The sequence below is a fragment of the Arachis duranensis genome, chromosome 9 (genome assembly GCF_000817695.3).
Source record: "Arachis duranensis cultivar V14167 chromosome 9, aradu.V14167.gnm2.J7QH, whole genome shotgun sequence".
Taxonomy (NCBI): Eukaryota; Viridiplantae; Streptophyta; class Magnoliopsida; order Fabales; family Fabaceae; genus Arachis; species Arachis duranensis.
Window position 1 is genome coordinate 8,641,736 of NC_029780.3, and position 9,927 is coordinate 8,651,662.

Below are 9,927 nucleotides of genomic sequence, written 5' to 3' on the forward strand. Positions count from 1 at the left end.
TTGTATTTTGGGGTGTTTTATATGAATTCTAAAGTAAGCATTCCAAATTAAGCGATTATGTTTGAAGTGAGATTTCGATTAGGAAGTAAGAATGGTTTTGAATCTTTTTTGGAAGAGTTTTTAAACATAAAGTGAAGCTAAAGTTTGTTTTAGAAAAATTGGTTAAATAAAATGACTGTCATTTGATTACTTTTAATTAAAGGGTTATATTTTGAAAAGTATTTAGTGAATTCAAACTATTTGGTTTTGATTTGGCGCAACGAAATGATTTCTAAGTGTCTTGGGAATGTTTTAAATTTAGAAATGAAATTGAAATCGGTTCTGAGAACTTGTTTTAAATAAAGGTGATTTTTTATGGTTATGTTAAGTTGAGATTTGAAAAGGATGAAATAAAGATTTGACTATTTTCAAAAGAATGAATTGGGAAATAAAGCTATTTTAAAGTGTTAAGTTTTTGTGCTAATTTCATAAAAGTTAGATGCTTTGTTTTGAAAACCTTATTTGGTTGATTTTGGTTGAATAAGCTATGATTTAAGAATTTTTAATGAATTTAAAATAACGAGATTGGTTGTTGTCCCTTAAAATCTTGAGACTCTATTGTGGAAATTAATTAATAAATCCTTATTTAAAGTGATTGATTTAAGAATAAATAATTTTTTACTCTTTTGAAAGAGGTTTAAACTTGAAATGGTTTTGAAGTTAGTTTGAGAATTTTGATTAAGTGAGAAATGAGTTCTATGAAAGAGAACTAGTTTAGAGTAAAGTTGTTTTGAAGGTTTTGAAAAAAGGCTACAAAAAGTGGTATTGGTTTTAAAGGAAGATGAATTGAGAAAAGGGTCATTCTTGGCATAATGTGGATTAAATTTATTTTGTTATTGAAAGTAAATGGGTCAAGAATGATTTTAAAATCGGGATAAAGATGAGTTTGATTGTGATTGAAGGGTGGTCGGGCACGATATCCTAAAAGTGTGAATGGACACTATATCTTATTTAATGGTGATTATCTCTAATCGTAAGGGTGGTCGGGCACGCATCCCGGATAGCGCTGCCTCCCTGGAGAAGGTAACAGAGCACTATCCCTCTTAGACCGACTTGTGATAAGTCCAGGATATGACTGCTGGGGATGTACGACAGAGATGAAAGTTCCGGACAAAGACGGTTGGTGAATCTCACTTGATTTTATTTAACCTACGGGTAAGGACGGTTGATTTATCCCATTTATATGAGTCGGGTCTTACAACATAACCGACGCATAAGCTCATAGCCAATAGAACATACATGCTTCATGTGCATCTATGTGGCATTATTTGGGTATGCATATTGTACTTGGTTTGCCTATGTGAACGATTCTGTTTAACTACTAATTGCCATACTTTATGTAATTGCTCTTGATTGTACTTGAACTCCATTAGTTATGATTGTGACTAATTGGTTAGATTGTAGTGATTTGGGTGTTGATTGACTTGTTTGGGCTGGAGGCCATGATTGATTATGTGATGAGTCAGAGGCATGATTGGTTTGTGTTAAGATTTAGTAAAGTATGAAAAATCAAGCTGGTTCAGCATAGACTTAATGAACCTATGCAACCCTATAGTGAGAACCCTTTCGAGAACGATATTCTCACTCCCCTACAGGTATTTCCTTTTTAGGATATGAACGAGGAAGTCACGAAGAGTTTATTTTGTTTTCTGCTTATATGATGTATTGTATTGTTTTAGATATTATGTTTTTCCTCGCCTTTATCTTTATACATTCTGTAAGAGGGATAGGAATTGTATTAGTTAATGCTTGTAAAATTATTATGGATATATATGATCCTTTGTAAGTATTGATATTTGTATGGATGTATGTTTTAATAAAAAATTCGGTTTATGTTTTAAACAGGTTCATATTTTAGTATTAAATATTTTTAAGAGTTGTCATAATACCCGAGCTATCAGAATGATGCAGTCGGAAACAAAATATTTTGATAGTTAAGGTGTTACAAATAATATAACCGATAAATTTAAAATGTATTTAGTTAATAATTTTATCTATAGAAGAATCAACTAGAGAACTTAACTGAGATATAATAGGAACTAAATCATAGAGATGGAGATTTGGAATAATAAGGAGGGTTAGAAGAAAAATTTGATGATGTTCTCAAAGATTTTTTCATATTTATCTATTTAAGAGAATAATAATATAGGTGTTTGTTTTATTTAAGAATATATATTTAAATTGGTCCTAAAAAAATTTTGTATTAAACATTTTATACTATAAGAAAATTTTATTATCTTGATGAGGTCTTTGAACTTTATTAAAGTAAGATATATTGGTTATTTACTTTTAAAAATTTATTTGTCCAAGTAAAAATAATAAATCTAAATATGATAAGAATTTATATATTTTACTTTATTAAAATTCTTAAATTTTAATGTAATAATATTTTTTTTAGAGATAAAAACGTCTGACATAAATTTTTTTAGAGACCTATTTAAATATATACTCTTTATTTAATTTACAGTACTCGTATTTTAGTTATTCTATTTACAATTACATTGTAACATTTTTATTTTTATTAATCATATATAACACAAATTTATATCTTTTTAAGTAATTATTGAAAAATATTTATACAAAAATAAAATATAAAATAATAAAATATATGCAAATTAAATAAATTAGTAAAAAATAAAATTAAAAAATATTAATAAAAACATAAATAGAATATACATTTATCGTGCGATGCACATATACACACATAATCATATTCTCATAAGAGTTAAAACTTTCGTTGAATTAATACTTAAAAAGACGTCTAAAATTTGACTTTCGATTTAATTTAATCCTCAAAATTTTAATTGACCCAAATTTTATCTTAAAATTTTTACGCATGTCTCAAGTTGATCGTTCCGTCAATTTTCATCACTAGAAAAATGACGCGATGAATTTAGTTGACATGTAACAGTGATACAAGAAAAATGACATCGTTTTTTAAAAACCTAATTCTCTGTTCCTTCATCAGTAAAAGAGGGTTGTCAAATTTCTATGGTGTTAAATCCAAACAAACCAACAAAAAGCTCTTGCAACATTCTTTCACCACTACCGTAATTGTAATCGTTGCCACTTTTTTTTTGGTCGTGCAACCGTAGCCACTGCACCGACGTGCACCGTTTATCGCTCCGTCCTTCTGCTCCTCCTCCTTATACTGGATCTTCCTGTTCTTTCTCTTATCCATTTTGTCCTTACCGAAATAATCAACCTCTGAATCAGCCACTTCAATCACATGAAAAACTTTCTTATTTTTTATTTGTGAATGCAACATAGATAAAGTGAAGAAAAGTGGAGCAGCACTCACGACGGTAACGGCAGAATCGTATGTACCGGGGTCCGAGGTGGGGGCGGCAATGTGGTCAATGGGGAAGGACAGTGGTTCTGACGTCGAAAGCTTTGAGAACGTGGAAGGGGCTCTTGATGAAGGAAGAGGGTGAGTTGAGGTTGTAGTGTTGCATTGGAATCCTATTCTCCATTCTATATTTTCTTTTTCAATGATGATGATGATGATGATGATGATGATGATGATGATGATGATGATGATGATGATGATGAAGAAGAATCAGTTTGAAATGAAATGGAGGAAGTAGAAGAGGTTGTTGTTGTGAATGAAGTAGTTGCTCATGCGTCTGTAAATGAAGGTGATGATAATTATTTGATCACTGATGAAAATGGGTTGGAGAGAAGTCATGGTTGCTTGAGGAGGAGGAAGAAGAAGAGGGAGAGTAAAACCATGTCGTTTTGGAACAAATAGCAAAACGACGTCGTTTAATTGTGTCAGGTCAGCTTTTCGGTAACGGAAATGGACAAAAGGGCCAACTTGAAGTACACATTAAAATTTTAGAATACAATTTGGATCAATTAAAAATTCAAGAAATAAATTGAATCAGAAATCAAATTTCAAGAATCATTTTGAATATTAATTCGACTCAGGGATGGAATATTTTAAGGGAGAAAAAATATTTACACAATAAAATAAGACTAAAATAAAATTTTAAGGGAACCAAGTGGGGTTGGTCTAATGGTTAGCTCACTAGTCCGCTTAAGCAAGTGTCGGGGGTTCGAATCTCGCCTTATATATGCAACAACTCATTAACTAGTGACAAACTTTTAAATAAAGCCTTTAATCTGTTGGAGTAAAAAATACCATAAAAAATTTAAATAAAATTTTAAAAAAGGCTAAACTAAAATTTACATATAATTTAAATATAAAAATTAAAATTAGGAGACACTGACCTTCTCTGCATGTAGTTCCGCCTTGACTCGACTTTCGTTTTTTACCATGGAATTTTCTTCTTAAATCGTTATTAATCAGTAACTTAGTATTTAATGCCAAAAATTTTAATCACAAAAATGGTGGACCTTACTTTAATGCTAAGCATTTAGCCATTTAGTAGTTTCAATTTTAATAATGTTTTCGGTTCGAAAAAGAAATAAATGAGGAAGGTGCAAATGAATATGTGTTATTTTAAAATTTAATCTTAACCATTTATTTAGATTTAAGGGTTGAATTTATATCTTTTCATTTTTTTTATACAGAGATAGTTTTTCTTATTAGATACTCAGTCTATATATAATATTGATGTATAGTTTTTCAAGAGTTGATTTATTATCTACTTTTTTATATAAAATTTGTAGTAAGCTAGTGTGAAAATAGTGACTTATTTTTTAATATTTAAAGAATCACCCATAAATTTTTCCATTATGTGATTAACTTATTTAATAACATTTATTATTACTTTTGTATAAAAAAAAATCGATTTATTCAAATATTTTTTCAATATTAAGAAGTAAAAAAGTACTGACACTATTGATGCACAAAAATCTGATAATTAATTTCTACAAAAAATATTGCAAAAAGTTTAAAAACATTAGTAAATAAAATCTAATATTTTTAAGAACTACGGACAAAATACAATGAAAAAAATTAATATAAAATAAAATTATGAGAAAATTTTGACAAAATAGATATAAAAAACAAATAATTACAAAAATTGTACGTGAAGCACACAAAGATAGGGGGATTTTTTTTAATGTAAAAAAATTAATTAATTGCTGAAACAAGATTTTTAAACTTTATTTTTTGAAATACGATTGTTTTTGTAATTAAGGCAAGTTTGCCGTGCTCTTGGTGAACTGTATATAAATTATGGAGTTTATCGCATTTCCAGCGAACTCTAGGATAACTTTAGCACATTATATAAAGCTGGTGGAGTCATTTTTATTTGTCCCTTTCTTTTCTAATCTCTCCTCGAAATTTACTTTATTCCTCTTTTCTATCTTTTCGACGTCCGTAAAGCTCATTATCGACGACATTTTCAGTTTTAGGTCAATAAATAATATGTTAGTTAGAGTTACTTTTTTTTAGCTTAGAATTACTGTTTACATATTAGATAAAGTTACTAGTTAGATGTTGCATGTTAATTAGAGTTATCGATTTACTATTTACATGTTAGTTAGACTTTCTGTTAAATGTTTACATGTTATTTAGAATTTTTATGTTATTATTTTCAAGTACAGCTAGTTATTGTTATAATATGTTAATTAGTATAAGTTGTTAGTCAATTGTTAGTTAATTTAGTTAGAATAATTAGATTAAGTTGTGAATTACAAGATAATTAGTGGAATAATTAATTAGATTAAGTTAGATTAGAGAGAAACATGATTAATAAAATTTAGGGTTTAATTAGTTATTAATTACGGTTGTTTAGGGTGTTAGTTGACGGCATCATGTAGTTGGGTTAAATTTAAATTAGTAAGTTTATAAACTAATTAAGAACTAATTTCAATAGATGAACATTTATCCATTGGTTGTGCCACAACTTTATAAGCCGTACGTTCTTGTCGTCACGTAAACGATACCTAATTCAAAATAATAGAAATATTTCTCACAACCGTGTCCTAATAAATATACTAGCAACAGAGACAAGACAATTGTAATATACCTTTTATAAAATAAACTGCCATCTACTTCGGTCGGATATCTGTAGTAAATTTTTTCACCCTTTTTGCCTCCTGCTGTCTGACGGAATGCAATATCAGATTCTTCAACGCTGTTAGACTGTTGATTTTCGGTGTCATATAAGTAATTATCGGTTGCCCCAATCTAAAAATGATAGAACCCTTCTTCAACTTTCTTCATCGACACTATTTCAACATCGTAATGAATAGATAATAATGAATTTCTTGACATTGTAGAGAAAAAATGTCAACAATCAGAACTAACAAAAAATGGACAATAAAATTATGGTTCTCTTATCTGCTCTCCAACAGGCATGCTTTTATTTTAAAAACGTAACATAGAGTTTGACAGGGGTGCAGTGAACTCTATATAAATTATAGAATTTACCAAAGGTGCAATGAACTTGTCTTAATTACTAAAAAAAAATCGTATTTCAGAAAATAAAGTTTAAAAAATTAATTAATTTTTTTATTTTATATTAGAAAAAAATCTTAGAGAGAAAGAAAAGAGATCTAAGCATATTCTGGTTTTACATATATAGAGGATAATAAAAGAATAAATTAAATTAATTCATGTATTAATTTATTATTTATTAACCCCTAAAAAATGTCAAATGAGCTCCACTATTAAGTAGGAAACACCAATTTTAATAATATATAACAGATAGTAGATGAAAAAATAGGGTCATATAGCACATTTTTATCGTCAAATTAATATGTGTGTTAAAACATTATAAAAAGGGATAAGTATTTTTTTATCCTTAAAATTTGGGGTTAAAATTAATTTCGTTCCTAATATTATTTTTAGTTTAAAATCGTTCCAAATATTTTATTTAGTATTAAAATCGTCTTTTTAATAAAATTTTTAATTTTATTACTAAATTATCCCAACCCTAATAAAAAATTATAAAATTAAAAAAAGAAGAAGAAATAATGTGGGAGGAGGAGGGGAGGAGAAAGGAAAAGGAGAAAGAATGCGAGGGGGAGAAATTAAAGGAAAAGGGGAGGGGAGGAAAAGATGAGGGGAAAGAAGAAGCGGGGAAAGGGGGGACGGCGTCGGCGAAGCTTAGATCCAGCGTCGCCACGGAAACCAGAACCAGAGGAGAGAGAGCTCGCGAGGGGGAGAGGAGACACGAGCCAGGGAGTCGCGCTCTGCCACTGTCGCTGCTGCTACCGACCTCGCCGCCACTTCGCGTCCTCGCCGCTGCACCTCGCCGATTCGGCTTCTACTTCTGCCTGCATCTGTATCTGCTTCTGCGTCTGTGTCTGCTTTGGTTTCTACTTTGTTTTTATTCTGATTCTACTTCTGATCCTGATTTATTATTTTTCTGATTTCATTATTGTTGTGTGTTGATTTTGTTGTTAAACTTGATGTTGTTAGTTTATGAATTTGAATAATGTATTATTGTTGGTATTCTTGAATCTGATTATTGGTATTTGGTGGGAGTAAATGAGGTGATGGTGGTGGCAAAGGTGGTGGTGGTGAAGGGTATTTTTTGTCCGTAAAAAGTCAAAAGGACGATTTTGATATCAAATAAAACGTTGGGGACGATTTTAAATCCAAAATAACATTGGGGAGGAATTTGATTTTGATCATAAACTTTAGGAACCAAAACAATACTTACCCCTTACAAAAAACTGTCGAAATTACTACTGGTGGAATTGTCAAAAAAAAATCTGACAATATTTTTATTACCGATAGACAAACTCTGACGATATACACGTTGTTAGTAATGATTTATCGATGAAAATTTGGTTTTGGATGCAAATTACCATCGAATGAGTGTTTGCAGAACGACCAATTTAAGGTGATGTTTTCGCCTTAATTACCGTCGAAAATTGATTTTGGAAATTCTAACGGTAATATTATTTAATAAAATAATTTTTAAAAAATAAAATATGGCGTCGAATTAATCCCTCACAAAAATTGGCTATAATATTTTTTAATAAAAAATAATTTATATTTAATTATTTTAATTGTGATTATCATAATTATAACTTGATTAAAGTAGATAAAAATTAATGAAAATTAAATGTTTCGTTAAAATAAAAAATTACAATATTATAAAGTAATCTCCTCAATGAAATAGTAGATACTGATGTGTAACTATACAAAATAAAACATTAGACACTACAGGTCCTCGTAATCGTCGTCATTGTCCTCCTCTTAATGGTTTCGTTGCTAGTTTGAATGCGGCAGTGTTGTGGATGCTGGTGTTTGGGCTAGTACAAGTGCAGATGAAGAGGAGCCACCTCCAACATCGCTGTCCCCTGCGTGATCTGCTCATAGTAGATGTCCATCCGCCGTCGTATACACTGTATTTGTTCCAATTCTTGTTGGAGCTCCTGCCTCAAGAACTCTGTCTCCACATCCCGAGTATCCTTTGTCGCCATGCATGCAAGGAGCTCCCTATATCTCTGCTCAGACAAATAGAGCTAGTACCCTGATTCGATAGGCTCTAGATTAGGCTTTGGATTTGTAGGGCTGGTAGTCGGGGTTAAGGAGGCCCTAAAGGTGGATGTGTGGAGGTTGCTGCCGAAGAACAATCCGACTCCAAAGATGTGGTTCTTCTGTGGCTCAGATGTGATCTGGCGCCACACGTCATCAAGATCCACCACGAATGCGCTCGAAGGGTTGCTGTCATCTGCCATCTACTAAGATTGCTGTGTCATAGCCTTCAAAGGTTTGGTGTATAAATCCTATCACTTTTAATGTGAATGTCATAAGATCGAGTATTTTGTTTCACTGGACGAAGATTCTCACTGATCTTTGTTCCTACCAATTCTAGTTCTCTAGATTTCAAAATGTGGCTCAAAACATAAACAACAACATGTGAAAGTCTCATTGGTTAGAAATGCCTCACATATGAATCTCTCGACACGAACTTTGTTTTTCACGATTCACTTGAATGACCCTCTTTCAAAAGGATAATCAATCTAAATTGGACGGGCGCGAACATTCTTTCTTTGTAAGGTAAGTAAATCAATAAGTATTCTATAATATCAAAAAAATTAGGAAAAATATTCTCCCTAGCTTACACAATATCAGAGGAATGTTCTTTTCCATCATTAATTCTTAGAGGGTATTTAGTTTAAATAAAATTCAATTCAATTCTACTATTTTTTTTAAAAAAAATCAATTCCTATCTAATTGGGTCTATTTGAAATTTCATTCTATTAGAATTTCACTTAAAATATAAAATGTCTAAAATATTAATGTGACCTAATTACTTTTCTTTTTACTCATTCACTTTCAAAACTTCTCACCTCTAAACATATAGAGCTTCCTCGGCATCTCCATTATTCTTTCTTTCACTACTTCACCAACATACACATAAGATACTTATTGTAACGACTCACATTTTTTAAAATATAAATATAAATTATAATTTATTTCATAAATAGAAATTTTCTATTTTTAGCAATTATTTTATTATCAGTAATTGAACTAATTTTATAACTATTTGAATTCAATCAAATTCATATATATATATTTTTTTTATAATGAAATATTTTACATAACTAAACTATAATTCTAGTAATTTATAAGTGATGAAAATTATATGTATATTTTAATTTGATTAAATGATATTTTTAATTTTAAAAATAGAATTTAGTTAATAATACTATTATCGAGCTCGATATCCGTCGATATGAGTAAATATCGGTACTCTTCGGTGAATTTAGTTTTACTAATATTTCATCATATATCTTTTATCATTATGTTACTAATGTCGTTTATATTAATGATTCACATATATTATTACTTGTGTTTTAATATATCTAACTTTCACAATTATTCGTTTAAGATATTTATAACTTAAATCGCTGACTCAACAGTTTATATATTTGACACCCAACCCGTACGTTTCACAAAACCATTCAAAATCATCATTCTCCCAGTAAACATCATCAAACACGCATGGCTGC